At 32.9% G+C, this 17,944-nt stretch overlaps 1 protein-coding gene across 1 annotated transcript in view; it reads right to left on the minus strand.

The window, feature by feature from the left end:
- LOC129740893 (neuropeptide Y receptor type 2) overlaps positions 1-17,944 on the minus strand; it is a 513,355-nt gene that overhangs the window by 300,509 nt on the left and 194,902 nt on the right. The gene's annotated exons all lie outside the window — the stretch shown is intronic.

Genomic DNA, 17,944 nt, shown 5'->3' on the forward strand with positions numbered 1-17,944 from the left:
CCGACCAACGTGAAATTTGGTGTTTAGTCGTTTTCAAGACCGGGAATTTGTTCTATAATATCTTCAAACCCTTCTAAATCTAAAAAGTGGGGGCTCCCATACAAAAATTAACAGGAATTTATTTTAACAATATTCGAAGAATTTTGTTAAATAATGAAAAACTTAATTTAAACTTAAATAATGAGAGACGCTTTCAATTTTCATAAATCCAGTTTAATAAATGGAAAAAACATAAAATAAAAATAAAAAGGTACACGATAAAATCGGGCTAAACAAGTATATTTTTCCTACAGGGCATTCGTATTGGAAAAATGGTGGACTCGCCACCTACCGTCGGGGTTTTGAACCTTGACAAAACAATTACCCAGAAAACGATTGTCCTGTCGGTGTGATCAGTGCTACAAACCTTCAAATTACGTTAAGACTCGAGACAATTTAGACAAACAGATGCCATGGAAAATAAATCGCTAATTAAATATGTTTAAATTTAATTTAAAATGAAGTTAATTTGAGCCATAATAATTTGAACGAACTTATTTTTTCCCATGGAATGAGTAGCAAAGCACACCAGGTCAATTAGTGAATAAATAAATTCAGATTCTTAAGGCTGTAACAAATATCAATTTCTTCTTTTGTCACCCCCCCCCCCCCCCTTCGAAATTTCCAAAATCCCGAAGGGGGGAATAGATAAAGTGTGAAGTATTTTAAGTAAATTTCAAACAAAAATTCAAATATCCGAAAAATTACAAGACCAAGAACCAAATTTTGGAAGATGGAAGTTAATTCACATTTTTGTCTTCTTGATTTTATTTAATTTTTCGATAAAAAAATATTTGATTTATAGGTTTTATACAATAATATAGTATGCAATTCGGTTGCATACAAGTTTTCGTGCAATTTATTCCAATTTATTTGTTTTTCGCATTATTTTTTATTGTCCCCCCCCTCGCGATGTTCCAACTCCAAGTGACAAAAGAAGGATTTGAAATTTGTTCCGGCCTAATATGTGATAAAAAATAAGGCTTGGAAATCTTGGATCAGGTTTTGAAAACAAAAAATTGAATTTCGATATTCTCTTCTTTGAATTGCAATTCAAAAATTAAGTTGCAGCTTTAATTTCAAGGAGTAATTTTAAAGGATATTAAGGTTATGTATTGTCGCTCTGGTCTTATCAGGTCAATTATAACACTTTTTATATGTGCTTCATCCAACGTTTCGAATTATATTAATTCTTTATCAAGGAACTAAAATTAAATACAGGAGCATAACACATATTTTCTCATAATTAATATTAACATTAATTACTTACTCGGACATTCGTGTTGTTGTCCAAAGCAGATGCACTCCTACAGCGTTCATTTATCGTCAGGATTCTGGCTATGAATTTTGAATTTTGAATTCTCATTTCATGTCGGAAGTGAGAAGGAAAGCTTGCGTGTGACTTACATGCCCAATATTCTTGTATCGGCCAGGGCGTCGATATTGAAATTTCAATAGTAATGTAACATGCTAACATATAAAAATATAAATCAATATTAAATTTTCTATCAATTATATAAGGTGAGGCAAAGCACACCGTATCAGCTAATATACAATATTTTTAAATAAAAGCATCTGTAATGTTTTAAAATATATTCGTTAAAATTTCAATAAAAACCAATTATAATTTGATTACTTTTTTTTAACAAAAAATTATTAAGTTAGTACATGGCCGTAGGAACGGGGGGGGGGTGTTTTGGAGGTTAAACTCAACCCCCACCCCCTTCCCCTTGAGGATCCAAATCAGGTTAATCGAGAGTAGCAATCTAAACTAAAAACTTATACCAAAACCTCAAAAATTCAAAATTCTGCTACATTTTTTCAAAGTTTTTTCACTTGTTCATTGAAATTCAGGTCTGAAAATAAAATTTTGAATTAAATTAAACCCATTTCGGAGGTTCTGATTACATAATTCCCATAACCAAAATTGTATTCCTATTTTTGTGTTTCGGATTCTGTATCTTCAGAATTCTTTATTTTCAGTTCTAATAATCATAAAAAATAAGAAATGAAAAGCTGCTTTGAAATCCTGTTGAAATTTGGTTTTGCGTTTCATATTAAATTTTAATACTGTTTTTTCGAGATCATATGCATTATGCATGAATATTTTGATAATAGTTTTCCGAATATGAAAAAAAGTTGTAAATTCAAATTTCAAGATCTAAAACTCACACAAAATTCAAAAATTTAAAGCTTCCAAATGGCAATCCAATATTGAAAAGTCAAATTCAGATCGTTGTAAATTCATATTTTAAATCTGCTTCACAATGCAGACAAAAAATAAATTATTTAAATAGTGAATTTAGATTATACCTGAACTACAGAATTTAAATAATAGGGCTCATTAAATTCTGATCTGGAATAAGATTCTGAAATCGTATTTTTTATACATTTCAGAAATCGTATGGAAATTTGGATACAGATTCAAAGCGCAATTTTTCAATAAAGGTTCAAAATTTAGATTCAGAATGCAGATTCAAAATTCAGAAAAAGGTTTAACTTGTAAAAAAAAATTACAATCAACGAAAATTGTCGAGGAATTCAACACATTATGGACCAAATACGAGATATCTCTTTTTTTCGCTTACCAACAGTGTGCATTCGAGTGACTGGATTTGAAGGTTTATCTTTATTCGACAAAACTGAACACAACATTTGCCGAAACTATGCTAAAATGCTAAATTTGTAAAATTTAGTCCAGGGTATTCTGAGATATAGAATGCCGAATTTCGGTGTTTCTCGTCATAGATTTCTTCGCGGTCCCTGATGTGTTAAGATTGCTTGTCAATTCAGTTTGCAGATTTCAATTTTTAAAACATAATTTGCTTGTTAACACAATTAAATAGAACATCACAAATATAAGGAAGAATTTGAGTTCTTTGTTTTATCAGAAAAACCATAGTTTTATTTAAAAAAAAAATCATCCGCAGGATTTTCACTATGGAATTGATTCTCTATGATAAATACATATTTGCTGTTGAAGAAACATCTTCACCTAAAAAGTTTTCACAAAATTTCGTATTTTCTCAGTGTATTGTTTAACTTTATTAAGAACACCAAAACCCGGTATATTATGTTTCAGAAATCAATAAACAAAATTCTGCCAATTTTATATAGATAAAAGAGAGAGAAACGAGAAGTGTTGTGTTAATTTTTTTTTTTTTCATGATTTGATTCATACCGCTTAAACTGTGCTTTTTAATGAAGCATACTAGCTTCAAGCGAAAAAAACGAGCTATCTCATATTTTGTCCGCAATGTATTAATATTGTAGTTTTACTAAACCAAATTTCAAATTTAAATTAATAATTTTGTTCAAGTTATTATCAACAAAATTTGATCCGAAAATCTGATGATTTTTATCTCTCCCTTGTTTGAAAGATTGGGCTTTTTTTATTTGAGTATAGAATGGATTTAAAAAAAAAAAAAAGCAAGACTCTCTGTTATGCCAAATCAACTAAATTTTCAACAATGAAAGCGATTTTAGCTCACCTTTTAGTACTTAAGTACAAAAAAAATTTCATTTTGAACCAAATGAGACTTATCTTATGTGATTTTTACGATGGAAACGAATAACGACCATTTAAGCTATTTTGCACACTTCAGAAAATGGAATTTTATCCTCAATTCCCCTTCATTTTTAAAGCTCGTGTGGAGTCTGAAACTATGTTTGTCCATTCGATTCTCCGGACATTTTAACTTAAGGAAAGTATATTAAATTTCTTCGCGGTTATACCCTTTTTCCCCACTGCGCATTGGTTTAAATGTGATATCAAAAAAAATTCGGTAACTCAAAAATGCTAAATTTATAAAATTTTGTTCAGTCGTTTATTGAGATAGAGATTGCCAAATTTTTGTGCTTTTGGGTTTAGATATCTTCGAGGCCTTCAATGTGTTAAGACTCTGCTTTGATTGCTTCATAAGTTCATAAACTTATTTATATTTATCTTTTTTTATACGAAATTCTTCCTCTTTCTATTTAACAACTTCTAGTTTTCTAAAAGCTATCGATCTTCGTCTATAATTTCTTTTTTATTTTCATATTTCCCTTTCTATCTTCCTTTCTCCTCTCACAAAGTGTTAAGTTAAGAAAACAATTGTAAACAACAAAATCGATTTTGGCTCCTTAAAGCCTAAAGGTATGAGCCGTTTCAAATAAAGAATTGTTAAAAAAAAAAAAAACTTCTAGTTTCATACACCCTCCAATGCCAAATTCGACTAAATTTTTTTTATTAGATCTAGAGTTATTTTAGAAATTGTATGGATGATTTACTGTCTGTCTTCCTATCTCCGTACTGGAAGGAGGAAGGGGTCTATAACAATAATTCTCCCGATTTTCCCCAATAATTCTCCAATTTTTATAAAAATTGTACAAGTAACCTACCCTCCCCTTCCCCTCCCATCTTTCCTATCATCCTACTGAAAAAGAATTTCAAACTATCAAAAACATGTCGTGAACATCATGACCCATTTTCTCGATAAGTCCTCGAGAAATTTAAAAAGTTCTATGAAAGACCCACTCTCACCTTTTAATGACCCCACTGGATAAAGGGAGGGATCTGAAATCATCAGAAAAATATTTCTTGCTCTCTGTGTTTCAATTTTTTCATTAATTATCAAATCATTACAAAAAACTTAATATTGACCCCATCTTACCACTTCTTTCTATCTCCCGACTGAAAGATAGGAGAGGTCTCTTCTTCTTCTTCTTCTTCTTCTTCTTCTTCTTCTTCTTCTTCTTCTTCTTCTTCTTCTTCTTCTTCTTCTTCTTCTTCTTCTTCTTCTTCTTCTTCTTCTTCTTCTTCTTCTTCTTCTTCTTCTTCTTCTTCTTCTTCTTCTTCTTCTTCTTCTTCTTCTTCTTCTTCTTCTTCTTCTTCTTCTTCTTCTTCTTCTTCTTCTTCTTCTTCTTCTTCTTCTTCTTCTTCTTCTTCTTCTTCTTCTTCTTCTTCTTCTTCTTCTTCTTCTTCTTCTTCTTCTTCTTCTTCTTCTTCTTCTTCTTCTTCTTCTTCTTCTTCTTCTTCTTCTTCTTCTTCTTCTTCTTCTAACACCAACATGGCCAATACTTGTATGCATCCTGGAAAATGATGAACTTGCGTTCTTCATTTTTCTTTTCAACATAGTATCTGATACATAGAACATGCATTGCAGACACTACTACGGCCAGGCCAACCATGAGATGTAAAACGCAAAAGATACAGGAACAAAGGAGGAATGAAGCGTGGAGTTCCCTACCAAACGCTTCATATGGTTATGTGGATTTGATAATGTTCAGTTTGTAAAGTTGAAATCATAATGAAAAATAAAAAAATTAAATGGATTGATCTCACCCGAAACTACCAGAGTTTGACGTCAATACCCGGGTAACCCAACCTTATTGCAGCCAACAGGATTTGTATGATGTTTTTTCTTGCACACATTTTATCACAATTATCACAATCGATATCACTGATAAAGCTTTCAGTTTGTCTCAATTCTTCCTTTTCTATAATGTTCACTGAACCTTTTGTTCCTTCAAACTGTGATTTAGATTTGTTTTCCTCCTAAATTTCATGAAGATTCCGAAAGATAGGAGAGGTCTCAAATTAAACAAACTCGCATTTCTTGTATCCAAATACTATCCCATGACAAATTTTATTCCATTTGCTCGATTCGTTCTTGAGTGATTTGAAAAATTGTGTGAGTGAACTTCTCCCCTTTTTCTACCCCCCAGTGAAACCAGGGAGGCATCTCAGTATCCTCCCATATCAAATTCTGTTTCATTTGCTTTGTTCTCGAATTAATTAAAAAAAATATTGGAGACCCCCTCTCTTTCCTATCTGCTAGCTACAAGGAACGAGTGGTCGCGAATATTCAAGGAACAATTCTCTTTACCAATTTTTTTTTCCATGCAAACACGTTTCTTTCGTTAGAGAGGCCCCTTTCCAGTGAGGAACAAACAAACAATCATTTTCATAAATATAGATTTCTATAGATTTTCTTTATAGATTTCAAGAAAAAAAAATCTAAGATATTTAAATTTTATTTGAGTTTCAATTCATTTTTTTTTCATTTTTTTTCAAGTGACTCAACATGATTTGGTCAACTTGCATTCAAATCCAGATAATCCAGATAAGGTTCAACTCAACTATCAACCAAACTTATTCAAATCATTTTATTCTCTACAAAATTTCATTAAAACTTTCTTTGACTAAAAAATATTGTTTGAATTTCAATTTTTTTTTAGAAATATGCATTCATTCAATTGCATTCGATGAAATGATTAAAATTAACGTAATAAAATTTTACTGAAATTGTAAGGTTTTATACTCATATTTTGTTTGATTTTTAAATATAATTTCGAGTTCAATTCTATTAAGTTCTACTTTCAATCAAATACGTCCGTAATTTCATTGAAATCCGTACAACTATCATCAATATCTATAAATTTTCACAAAGTTTTTAAGGGGTAAAGCACAAAACAGTTACTTTTGTCGATGGTACCATTTTAAAGGGTATTTATTTCTGACGGATCACAATTTTATAACATATCTGTGCAATTAGTTGGAATTTATTTCAAATTTGGACGATAGAGATAGTCGTAAAATTAACATGAAAAAGTTGTGAAAACCCTTCACAATAAAAGGTTTTAATCATATTGAAAAATTACACCTAACAAAATTTTCATTTTTAAATATGAATCATATTTTTATTAATTGCTTTTAAAATTGCTTCATCTTTTCTCTACATGTTAAAAAGTGAATTACTTATTCATCTTAACGACAGCGATATTTTTATTTCACGAACATTAAGTCTGTTTAATACTTTCTTATCGAGAATTCGTTCATCGGCAAATGCGGCACACAATTTTATTCATAACGCATAAACTGTGCATTCCAAATGCCAATACTTCATTGCCATCATAACATATCCTCTCTCTCCTTCAGTCGAAATTGCTCGCTTCCGGTAAATAGGTCAGTTTTCCAAAATTTTCTCAACCCAAGATGATGTCCATGTAGCATCATCTGGTCAGGTTGTTTGCCCTCGATATTTGAACTTCCGTTCGTCAAGAGTTGTCTTTTTTCACGGAAAAATAAATATTTTTTTTCTTCCCTACCCCTACCCCTGTGCGAGCCGGAAGCAAGCGCAGAAGAAGTTCGTCGTCATCATCATAACCGTCAAACATCGGGGCATCTCAGTCGTAAAACAACAAACATCTCCGACGAACATCACAGCTGGCCTTCTCATAATTCAGCCAACCTTCCGGAACCCCTGCCGGGTTGTGATGGATTCTACTATTTGCTGTTCTCTCCAATTTGGGGCCCTTCTTGGACGAAAACGTCGAACGGGTGCAAAGGCCATCGTGGAATTTTCGGAACAGATGAGTGATTCATATTCCGGGAACGTTTTTCCGAATTTTCTCCCTTTCTTTCCGCCCCAAAACTGACTCCCTGATTGAAGGGGCCGAGTTTTGATTCGGATTTGGATTCACGTGCTTGACTTGTAAATTGAATCCCCGGTATCAGATTTATAGACCACTTCTATGTAGTATGTTTTCTCTTGGATCACCGAGACGGATCGTGACTTTTATCATCAATATGGATGAATGTGTGAGATTGTTTAACTTCTTAGTATTCAAAGGTTTTGGACGGATTTTCTCGATATCCATACGTCGAGGGCAGAAAGTGGCGACTCAATTTCAATTTATACATTACAGATTTTTCTTGGAAAGTTATTTCGAAGGTTATTGGAACAACGTTGAAAATATGGACCAATGAAACGCTTTATTGATCTGTTGTGGTATTCTGAGAATCCGTAATTGAACAAATTTGATAAAAAAAACCCTTTATCAATTACCTTACGAAATGCCCACGATTTTGTCGAGTGCACATGAAAACCGGCATGAAAACTGCTTGCTCTCGACACTCAAACTTCAAGAAATGGTTATTTTTTTCCTTCAAATTAAAAAGAAAGCGTTATCTCAAACAGAGGTGCTGCTCTCTACAAAAAAAAATAGCAGAGATCCTCATTACAATACATAATTTAATTAAATTTTTAAAAAAATCAACCCTTTTGGAAAGTGGCAGCCCAAGTAGCAATTTAAGTTTTATAATAACCTTCAAAGCTCGCTTAGGACTATTTCCTTAAGCTACTTTATAAGCCAAAACTCATTCTATGCTTAAGTACAACTACTTTAAAACTAACTAAAACTAAAACTAACACATAAGCATCTTTCTCAGTTAACCTTTCTTTGCGGTCAGGGTTTATATGACCCAAACTGTACCTTCTTGATGCAATATTTATACAAAAAAAAACAGATTGGTTTTACAGACCACAGCTGGTTATTTGAAAAGTTCCTGGAAAGTTTTTAAACTATGATTTTATAACTTTGTAAGTACAATAAAATGAGAATCGTGAAATTTTTATTGAAAAAATGATTTTCTGTACAACTAAATAACATTCATTTCTTATCGAAAGTGATAAATTTATTATGAAGAGAAGATAGGGTGACAGATTTGTGTACTAAATCACAAAATTTCAACATATCGAGGACCAAATGTGAGGTATATGGATTTTTGCTTTATCTTTAAATTAAATTATCAAATAATATTATTTAAAATGAACATCGACCACTTGATTATACAAAGAATATTAAATTTGCATATTTGATACATTTTCCGTTGAAATAAGGCATTGCGTACTCTGGAAATCTCTCATTGTGTGTTTTTCACGGTTCAAAATGTAGTAAATCACAAAAAAAAATTTAGTAACTTTTAATTGATTTTAGTGTTTTAACAAAGTTAATCATTTATGCAGTCAATTCTATGAAGCAGAACAAATACATTCTTTAGAAAAATAATGACATAAACCAAAAAGCGTTCAAAACAGCAGTATTACATTGATTAGCATGGCCTAAACCAATCGTGTGACCATTCCTAAATAGCTCCAAAATGAATTCTAATATTAAAATTTTTATTACTTTATACCCGTAAAATATTGCTACTGAGCAGAGAAATACACTTAAAAGTTAAAATTTCCATTTGATATTGATTACCAGCTTCAAATGAATATTTTGAGAAATCGAAAATATCGGTATTTTTATATATGTTTCTGTAAAAGCTAGCGAGTAAGTGGTAGCGTAGTAAAGATAGGAAAACAGACTGTACGGACGCAGGATTCCGTTGTTAGTGTCCCACGAATTGGGTCCCAAACGGCTATCGAATTTCGGGTGAGCAGCAAACAATTTCGGTCATCAATCGACCAGCGATGGCGGAGCAGAACAAAACCAAGAACGAACGAACTTTCGGGTGGTAAAAAACACGTCCGTTGCGCGCGAGTAGGTTTGAAAAGTGATTTTATTGTTGCAAATAAATATTTGACATGTCACTTAAATTATAGCGTTTCACTTCACGTATCACTTTTTCGTCAAGGTTTTCTCACTACTTATTCTATATTGTGAGTGTGCAGTGTTGGTAATTCATTTTCGTTTTATAATGTGTGTTGTGTGAAGTAGTGTAATGTGGAATTTATGTTTGTGTATGATAATTACATCGTATTTCTTCTCTTACAAACTATTTCACTTAACATTCTCAATTAGTAAATTTCATTTCTTCGTCAAATTTTATGTATTCCATTTTGTGTCGATGTCGAATCGCTGCGATGTGACTGCGTCGGAACACAGACATACGTCCAAATTTGATAACCCGACCCGAGAACCCGAGAACACAGAGCGTAGAAACACTCAGGTTAAAAGTTTGTGCTTTTTCCTGTACATACTGTTCAGTGTTCATTACAACAAATTATTGCTTCACTAGTGTAACATGAACAGAACAATATTCTGTTCTACCATTCGCCACTTTTTACACAGCACAATTATGAAGACAGTCTAAACTAGGGTTACCAAACGTACTCTTTTAAGAGTACATGTACTCTTTTTCGGTCGAGAAATGGGCGTACTCTTCTTTTTGTGAAATTTTACCAAATGTACTCTTTTTTTTTGTTGAAAACATTTTATCTGAAAACCTACGTATTTCTTCCATTTTATGACGTTGTTTCACATCTTATGCTAAAACGACGAAAGGAGTACGACTTACAACAAATTACTTTAACATCTTGTTTTCATTAACATGCATTTTTAGTCGTAATAAAGTCAGCGCGATGAGCGCCTGTGAGTATGCAAACAATCATCAATATATGTATACACAATTAAGGTAATATGCTTAAATGCGCACAAATCTTAATTATTTTTTTAAAAGTTTTATTTTCGACCCATTACTAGCGTTATGGAATTAAAAAAAATATTGTAAAGTAAATGTGCAGGTTTTATAATGCATTTTTTGTGGTTTGTCAGAATTAAATCTTAATACTACTATCTCTTCCAATAATCCAACTTTTGCATAACCTCGACAAATTGACAGAATTTGACTGAATTGAAATATGTCGGTTTCCAATAGCAGTAGAACCCGACTTATTACAGGTAGCAGGGGCCTCCTCAGATAATACGAAGTGTACATCTTCTTCCTTCTGTTTTGCATATCATCCGGGAGCAAAGCTCGATAATAAAATGGATCTTGTATCAACCTGATGGCTGGAAGCTCAGAAAACCGAAGTTATATAGTTTCACGTGACTTATTAAGTAATTGATCTCAATGTACTCTTTTTGGTGTTGCGGGATCTGGTATCCCTAGTCTAAACCAATCCGTCCGTATTTCGCATCGTACAAATAAAACCCCCTAATTCCGATCGGAATAAAGTTATTTCAATTAAGTGAAACTAAAGTCTGCTTCATTTAATATTGGAACAAATTCTTTTGCTCATTGTGGCGCTCCTAGTGGACGGATTTGGGAACTTTTTTCACCCACGTGTCGGGAAATTCATTACCTTTCACCATGTATTTATGTCATAACACCAAACGATAGCATTTTGTAAACAACCGCCATGGAAGCCGAACGGAGAGATCAAATTGTGCACAGTTTTCTTGAAAATCCATTGTTGTCGGCATCGAAGCTAGCTAAACAGCTTAAAATGCCCAGAAATACCGTATGGCGTGTTATCAAGCAGTACAAGGAAACATTGACGTCGGAGTGGAACTGTCGACCGGAAACTGCGTGGGAAAGTCATCAAGGCCGTCAAGAGGAATCCCAATCTTTCAGACCGCGATTTGGCCAATAAGTTCCAGGCCGCTCACAGTACGGTGCGACGAATTCGTCTCCGGGAAGGAATAAGGTCATTCCGAGCCAGCAAACAGCCAAATCGGACGCTGAAGCAGAATAATGTGGCCAGAATCCGTGCTCGAAAGCTGTACGACCAAGTGCTGACCAAGTTCGACGGATGTATTCTGATGGACGATGAGACCTACGTGAAGGCGGACTTTTGGCAAATCCCAGGTCAAAAATTTTATTTGGCGACGGCTCGGGGGGATGTACCTGCAAAATTTAAGTTCGTGTTTGCGAATAAATTCGCCCGCAAGTACATGATTTGGCAGGGGATATGCAGTTGTGGACAGAAAACCAAAGTCTTTCTCACTGACAAGACAATGACATCAGAAGTCTACAAAAAAGAGTGCCTACAGAAACGGATTCTGCCGTTTATTCGTGCCCACGACCGTCCAGTAATGTTTTGGCCGGACCTCGCAAGCTGCCATTACAGCAAAACGGTTATGGAATGGTACGCAACGAACGGGGTCAGCGTAATACCGAAGGACCTCAAACCCCCAAACTGCCCCCAGTTCCGGCCGATAGAGAAATACTGGGCAATCACGAAGCGGAGGCTTAAGGCAAAGGGAAAACTTGTTAGGAACATGAGTCAAATGAAGAACTGGTGGAATCAAATCGCCAAAACGGTGGACGAAAAGGGTGTGCGCCGCCTAATGTGCCGTATTACGGGAAAAGTACGAGAATTTCTTCGAAACAGCAATGAATAATTTTTTTAATTTTTTTTTTATGAAAGAGTAAAGAAAATGCTACATTTGTATGAAAAACAAATTATGAATTCGTTAATAAATGACTGAACTACACGCAATTGTTTGTGTTCCAATATAAAATGAAGCAGACTTTAGTTAATATCCGCGAGTATTAAATTCGGTCATAAAAGTGTTTCGGTGCCAAAACATTTGGCCCAAGTGCAAGTCAGATATTTTGGTCAGAATTATTCATTAGTGGACGGATTGGGTTCAAGGCAACTGAGTTTGTCATCGAATCCAAGGTTGTCTGATTTGTCTGAAATTGATAATCGTTCAATTTTTTGTCCGAAATTATGAATAAACCTCAACAATTAATTCACCTACGTCCGTATTTGTGTCAGAAACTCGTCGGTGACATTTCGGGTCCATCAGTGTCAGGTTATTTAGAAATTTGCTATTGTTTTCCCTTTACCCTCAATCGAAACGAAATAAAGCGTCGTTAGTCAGTTTAAGAAAAACTGTTTTAGGTTAATCGTGAGTTGTAAATTCGGTTCAAAAAGTGTTCCGGTGTCAAAACAAGATTAATAATTACTGAGCGGCAACTTTCTACGGACTTATTTTTATTTTTGCATCAGTTTGTAGTTTATTTGACGATCAACTCAAGCAGACAACTTGAATTTGTTTAAAGTAGGTGAGCTAAATTTGAAAAAAAGATCCAATGCGATTGAAAAAACTTGCAAAAGTTCAAGTGAGATATCATATTATTTTTAAATAGAAAGCTACACTTTTATCATAAGGGTAAGAAGGGGCGGATTTGGATTTGTAAAAAGTATTTGCTAACTTTATATGCCTAAAACTCAGGTTAAAGTTGGAATATTCCCATAAATTTGCACTCAAAATTCAAAGCTAATCATCTCAGGGTGAGGTGGACCGTACCCCCTCTCTCCCTCCCACAGAATGAAGATTTTTCTCAATGAAAAAATTCGGGTTAAAAAAATTTATTTACCGTTATAACGTTATAACGAATGACGTTCACATCAATATAAAGCCATTTGACAGGTGTTTACTACTGACGATTATCAACAGAGTGAGCGAAATCAATTTAAACCCAAAAATCCATTACTTTATTACTTATCACTTTGTCTATAAAAATATTGTTTAAGTCGTTATAAATTTTATGCTAATATAAAATGTTTAAAAAAAAAAACTTCAGCCTCAATTTTGTATTGTGTTTCTTGTTCGTTTGTATGCTCAGTTCTACATTGGAGGGGTTTTGATAAATTACACAAGCCAACAATAAAGAAGTTCAGAGCTGATTTTGATTGATTTGGGTGTCCTGAATCGAAATATGAAATTTGATTATTTTTCTAACAGCTTTTGTTTTTGAAACAACTTTTGAAAATAGGTTAAAAATCTTTTAAGAAATTCCAGCACTCTTTTGACAAAACTGTTAAGCATTTCAAAAATTTTGAAAATAAAGGTGCCAAATACACTTTCCCGAGGACCGCAAGTAATTTTGATTTCTGCGAGTGATGAAAGCTTTATTTCTTTTTACTTCTGCATTCTGTAAATAACGAGAATTTTGAACCACATTTAATTTTTCATATTATTCATAGTCAACTTTTTAATTCTTTTTTTCTGGATTTTTTTGGATTCTGAGCAAAATCAAATAGACTTCAACAAATTTGTGCAACAAAATAAACCCTTTTTTTAACTCTTCACTGATGCTTTTGAAAGACCATTTATCAGACAGATCTTTAAGGACCATTTGAAAGTTGATAATAGATTGATTTCTTCAAACCATTAACATTGGAATAATCAAGCAAAAACAGGACTGTCACACAACTTAACCCGGCCGAACTTCTCCAAGTTCACATTTCAGGCATCAAATGGTTCACTCAAGCGTGTCATTGTGGCTGAATGTGAGTGGGTGGCATCCGATAGAAATGTGTTAAGAGGACAAAAGCACAACCGGCGCAGAGTAGGATAGGATCGACTGCCTGAATGAATATGAACGAATCGAGAATGGATGAATGCCGAAGCAGATGAGCCGGATAACGCTTAAGGAAATCGGAAAGCTGCCATCTTCGACACCACCATTAGGAGCTAGGAGCAAGAATAAGTGGAAGAAGACAGAGAGAGAACCCGAAGGGAATTGATGACAGAGACATTGACAATCATCGGAAAATCCCCAAGCTTACCACTTTCATGAATGGCTTCAGCCTGCCTCTTGCTTTAGTATGTGTGTATGTACGTGTGTACGTCATGGCCTTGACATGTTTCGGTTTTGTTTGCCGGAATCACGTTACGTGACGTGAGCCGGGAGAATAGGAGACAATCTTAGGGTTATATTCATTGACAATGTTTCACACACTAGATATAAATCATACTTCGTGTTGGGAAATTCTGTCACGCTTTGGAGCTTCATCGTGTCTGAAAAAGGTAAGTTTATTCGATTTTCGTTCTTTTCTGCCAGCTAAGAATGACGTCCATTTGATGTATTACCAAAAGAGATGATCAATGGCATGAAAATGATATGAAACATCTTCAGAATTCTGATCACATATACTAAATCTCAGTTCTGAATCGGAAAAATGACAAAAATGACAAAAATGACAAAAATGACAAAAATGACAAAAATGACAAAAATGACAAAAATGACAAAAATGACAAAAATGACAAAAATGACAAAAATGACAAAAATGACAAAAATGACAAAAATGACAAAAATGACAAAAATGACAAAAATGACAAAAATGACAAAAATGACAAAAATGACAAAAATGACAAAAATGACAAAAATGACAAAAATGACAAAAATGACAAAAATGACAAAAATTACAAAAATTACAAAAATTACAAAAATTACAAAAATGACAAAAATGACAAAAATGACAAAAATGACCAAAATGACCAAAATGACCAAAATGACCAAAATGACCAAAATGACAAAAATGACCAAAATGACCAAAATGACAAAAATGACAAAAATGACAAAAATGACAAAAATGACAAAAATGACAAAAATGACAAAAATGACAAAAATGACAAAAATGACAAAAATGACAAAAATGACAAAAATGACAAAAATGACAAAAATGACAAAAATGACAAAAATGACAAAAATGACAAAAATGACAAAAATGACAAAAATGACAAAAATGACAAAAATGACAAAAATGACAAAAATGACAAAAATGACAAAAATGACAAAAATGACAAAAATGACAAAAATGACAAAAATGACAAAAATGACAAAAATGACAAAAATGACAAAAATGACAAAAATGACAAAAATGACAAAAATGACAAAAATGACAAAAATGACAAAAATGACAAAAATGACAAAAATGACAAAAATGACAAAAATGACAAAAATGACAAAAATGACAAAAATGACAAAAACGACAAAAATGACAAAAATGACAAAAATGACACAAATGACAAAAATGAAAAAAATGACAAAAATGACAAAAATAACAAAAATGACAAAAATGACAAAAATGGCAAAAATGACAAAAAATTCAAAAGTACAAAAATGACAAAAAATACAAAAATTACAAAAATTACAAAAATTACAAAAATTACAAAAATTACAAAAATTACAAAAATTACAAAAATTACAAAAATTACAAAAATTACATAAATTACAAAAATTACAAAGATTACAAAAATTACATAAATTACAAAAATTACAAAAATTACAAAAATTACAAAAATTACAAAAATTACAAAAATGACAAAACTTACGAAAATTACAAAAATTACAAAAAATACAAAAATGACATAAATTACAAAAATTACAAAAATGTCATTTTTGCTTTCGATGAAGGATTTTAATAGTCCTAAATCTCAAAATTTTATTTTTATTCTGAGTTGAATTAGGTACGCTTTTTTTTTTAATTTGTCAATCTCTATTTTTTTATGGTTTGTAGCTTTTTCCAGACAAAATATTTACCAATCAATTTTGATAAATGTGAAATTTTTCTGGTAGAGATGTAACTTGTCACTCAATTACATTATTCCTCCTTCAGCAAAAAGGACAATCACCGGATAGGTCTGATCGCATCTTGTCACACTTGCTCCGATTTTGTTTTTTTTTTTTTTTTGAATGGAAGTACAAAACCTTGTGTAATCAAGACGAAGGAGAAAAGCTGATGCCATTGTCGTAGTTGAGCCAGAAAATTCCGCCTTATGGTTTTCTCCAGTCGTCCGGCCCAGTCAGTCAGTCAGTCATTCTTTTGTAATTGTTGTGTCCAAGGTAATAAAACAGGTCAGCCATGTTCAAGCCACACAAATAAATGTCAACTTTGCGACAGATCTGGGAAAATCCGAAAGACACAATGCATGAGACATCCGAAAACAATACACAATGGGCATCTTTATCAGTTGTTTCTATTTTCCTTTTTTTTCTCTTCTTGTGAAGGAAAAACTCGAAAGAGCACTTTCCGGGTACATGGCTCAAGATGTTTTGTGATAAGGATCACAAACTGGATGAAAAACTGGCCTCTCTCGATTGACTTAAATTCTGTTTACATGAAAAGTTAATCTGTTTGAGTGATAGTATGCCAAAAAATAAAATAAATCTATAAATTTTGCTAAAAAAAATTTAAAACAAAGTAAGATCTCTTCCTTTGGAAAACTTTCCCATCATTCTGTGTAATTAAAACTCCCTCGGGATTATCGATTCCCTCAAGACAATGCGCCAACAGCACCGTCATAGGGAAGCTAAAAATAAAAACCGGAAACCTCTTCTCTATCTTTTGATATCTGATTTCGAATCAAAGCAAAACAAATTTCCACCTACTAGTGGGCTGCTGCTCATCTATCAACCGAGGAGAAATCTTGACGACAATGTGTCATTCAAGCTGTCTTTCATCCAACCCACCCACTCACTCAGTTACTCGTCCATTCATTTTGTTTGGTTCGGTTGACTTGGGCTGGCTTCTTTGCAAATGGAGGAAGATCCATGCTTGCTCTACTTGTGTGAGTTCTATTCATCTGTGGCATATGTCAGTCCATCAATCAGGCCAAAGGCACAAGAAACAATGGTTGTGCTTTTTGGTACTCTACCGGATCATCGATTGTCATCGAGTCGATGTGTGCCGTTAGTTATCCAAAATTTGGGAATTAAAGTTAATTCAGTTGGAAAATAGTGACTAGTAAAAGACTAGGAAGTAAATTGAAAAAAATTATCAAGATTTTAATTCATGATCTTGAATTTTTCATTTAAGATATAAGAACAGACAAACTGTATAGATCGGAAAGAAATAATATTTCACTCAAATAGTCAACTCTAACAACAGTTACCTTAAGGGGGGGGGGGGGGGTGTAGGGTCTAACACTTTCAAAAAATCGATTTTTTTATATTTTTATTTTCTTATTGTAAAACATTTCAAGAATGTTGTGTCAAATTTTTAAGTCAATTGAAGCAAAACTGTAGAAATTATAGGCCTATATCTCCTCCTATCTTATACTGCAAGAAAGCAAGAGCAGAAACTTCAAACGCGTTTTTCTCGAAAGCACATTTTTAAAGTCCGTGGACATCGTCATTTGAAAACTACTTATCCGATTCTTTTCAAATTTGGAACATATTTTCTACATATAAAATACCAGACCCCAACGTTTTTCTTTTTTATTTTTTTTACTTTGGGGAGATTTTGCAGATAAAAAATGGCGGATTTTTTCGTGAAAAATCGTAGTTTTTACTTCAAACAGCCACAAAAATTTCATAAAATTATTTTTAAGTTAAATAAAAACGTTGGGGTCCAGAAAAACATCTATTAAAAATATTTTGCTCGGATTTTTTGATTTCAGATGATTCTGTGCTGAGATACAGTGTCCACCGCAAATCCTGTTTTCTAAAAGGCATCCTCGAAAGTGCTCCGTCACCGGTTCATTTTTCAATATTTTTCTACGAAAAAATTACTAAATGTGCTTTTAACAATGCTTTGTATAATGCAAAAAATTTGAATACATTTGTTTGAACGATAGCTCTAGAAAAAAATCGTGAAAATGGTGTTTTTTT

This window comes from Uranotaenia lowii, chromosome 2 (genome assembly GCF_029784155.1).
Source record: "Uranotaenia lowii strain MFRU-FL chromosome 2, ASM2978415v1, whole genome shotgun sequence".
In the NCBI taxonomy this organism is placed as follows: domain Eukaryota; kingdom Metazoa; phylum Arthropoda; class Insecta; order Diptera; family Culicidae; genus Uranotaenia; species Uranotaenia lowii.